This window comes from Arachis hypogaea, chromosome 3, assembly GCF_003086295.3.
Source record: "Arachis hypogaea cultivar Tifrunner chromosome 3, arahy.Tifrunner.gnm2.J5K5, whole genome shotgun sequence".
Classification (NCBI taxonomy): domain Eukaryota; kingdom Viridiplantae; phylum Streptophyta; class Magnoliopsida; order Fabales; family Fabaceae; genus Arachis; species Arachis hypogaea.
The window spans coordinates 11,958,460-11,960,927 of NC_092038.1; the positions used below are offsets into that span (position 1 = coordinate 11,958,460).

At 31.7% G+C, this 2,468-nt stretch overlaps 1 non-coding gene across 1 annotated transcript; it reads right to left on the reverse strand.

The window, feature by feature from the left end:
- Positions 1 to 1,722: 1,722 nt before the first annotated feature.
- LOC112792910 (small nucleolar RNA R71) lies at positions 1,723 to 1,826 on the reverse strand. The gene has a single exon (XR_003197628.1). It is a non-coding gene; the product is annotated as a small nucleolar RNA R71 (small nucleolar RNA).
- Positions 1,827 to 2,468: the final 642 nt, after the last annotated feature.

Consider the following 2,468-nt stretch of genomic DNA (forward strand, 5'->3'; position numbering starts at 1 on the left):
TCTTGATAAGTCTTCTTGTTTGATCTTGATGATTTCTTGTTTTGTGTTGTTTGTTGTTTTTCATATGCATTTTTTGTTTGTTAGAGTCCATGCATTAAAGATTTCTAAGTTTGGTGTCTTGCATGTTTTCTTTGCATCAAAAAATTTTTCAAAATTATGTTCTTGATGTTCATCATGATCTTCAAAGTGTTCTTGGTGTTCATCTTGACTTTCATAGTGTTCTTGCATGCATTAAGTGTTTTGATCCAAAATTTTCGTGTTTTGGGTCATAATTGTGTTTTTCTTTCTCATAATTAAAAATTCAAAAATCAAAAAAATATCTTTTCCTTTTTTATCTCATAATTTTCGAAAATTTGAGTTGACTTAGTCAAAAATTTTCAAAATTAGTTGTTTCTTACAAGTCAAGTCAAATTTTCAATTTTAAAAATCTTATCTTTTCAAAATCTTTTTCAAAAATTATATCTTTTTCATTTTTTTCTATTTTTCGAAAATTTCAAAAATCTTTTTCAAAATATTTTCAAAATATTTTTCTTATCTTTATATCAAATTTTCGAAAATTCACTAATAATTAATGTGATTGATTCAAAAATTTGAAGTTTGTTACTTTTTTGTTAAGAAAGGTTCAATCTTTAAGTTCTAGAATCTTATCTTGTAGTTTCTTGTTAGTGAAGTAATTAATTTCAAATTTTTTTAAATTAAATCTTTTTATCTCTTATCTTATCTTTTTCAAAATTTTATCTTTTTCAAAATTTGATTTCAAAATATCTTATCTAACCTCTTATCTTCTTATCTTTTCAAAATTGATTTTAATATCTTTTTCAACTAACTATTTGACTTTTTGTTTGTTTCTTATCTTTTTCAAAACCACCTAACTATTTTTCCCTCTCTAATTTTCGAAAATATCTCATCTCTTTTTCAAAAATTCTTTTTGTTTTAAATTTTAATTTTAATCTTATCTTATCTTTAATTTTCAAAAATTACTAACCCCTTTTTCAAAAATTCTCCCTCTCTTTTCTTATTCTATTTAATTATTTAATTACTAACACTTCTCTTCACCTCTCTTCACCTAAATATCCGAACCCCCTCTTCTATTTTCTTCCCCCCTTTTCTTTTTCTACTAACATAAAGGAATCTCTATACTGTGACATAGAGGATTCCTCTTTCTTTTCTTGTTTTCTTCTCTTTCATATGAGCAGGAACAAGGATAAAGGCACTCTTGTTGAGATTGACCCAGAACATGAAAGGACTCTGAAGAGAAAATTAAGAGAAGCTAAGTTACAACAATCCAGAAGTAACCTTTCAGAAAATTTCGAACAAGAGAAAGAGATGGCAGCCGAAAATAATAATAATGCAAGGAGAATGCTTGGTGACTTCACAAAGCCAACGTCCAAGTTTGATGGAAGAAGCATCTCCATTCCTGCCATTGGAGCCAATAACTTTGAGCTGAAACCTCAGCTAGTTACCTTAATGCAACAAAACTGCAAGTTTTATGGACTTCCATCTGAAGATCCTTATTAGTTTTTAACTGAGTTCTTGCAGATCTGTGAGACTGTAAAGATGAATGGAGTTGATCCTGAAGTCTACAGACTCATGCTTTTCCCTTTTGCTGTAAGAGACAGAGCTAAAATATGGTTAGATTTACAACCTAAGGATAGCATGGACTCCTGGGATAAGCTGGTCACAGCCTTCTTGGATAAATTCTTTCCTCCTCAAAAGCTGAGCAAGCTGAGAGTAGATGTTCAAACCTTCAAACAAAAAGATGGTGAATCCCTCTATGAAGCTTGGGAAAGATACAAGCAGCTGACCAAAAGATGTCCATATGACATGTTTTCAGAATGGACCATATTATATATATTCTATTATGGTCTATCTGAATTTTCGAAAATGTCATTGGACCATTCTGCAGGTGGATCTATTCACCTAAAGAAAACGCCTGAAGAGGCTCAAGAACTCATTGATATGGTTGCAAACAACCAATTCATGTACACTTCTTAGAGGAATTCAGTGAATAATGGGATACCTCAGAAGAAAGGAGTTCTTGAAATTGATGCTTTGAATGCCATATTGGCTCAGAACAAAGTGTTGACTCAACAGGTCAACATGATCTCTCAAAGTCTGCATGGATGGCAAAATGCATCCAATAGTACTAAAGAGGCAGCTTCTGAAGAAGCTTATGATCCTGAGAACCCTGCCATGGCAGAGGTTAATTACATGGGTGAATCTTATGGAAACACCTATAACTCATCATGGAGAAATCATCCAAATTTCTCATGGAAGGATCAACAAAAGACTCAACAAGGCTTCAATAATGGTGGACGCAATAGGCTGAGCAATAGCAAGCCATATCCATCATCTTCTCATCAACAGACAGAGAATTCTGAACAAAACACTTCTAATTTAGCCAATTTAGTCTCTGATCTGTCAAAAGCCACTTTTAGTTTCATGAATGAAACAAGATCCTCCATCAG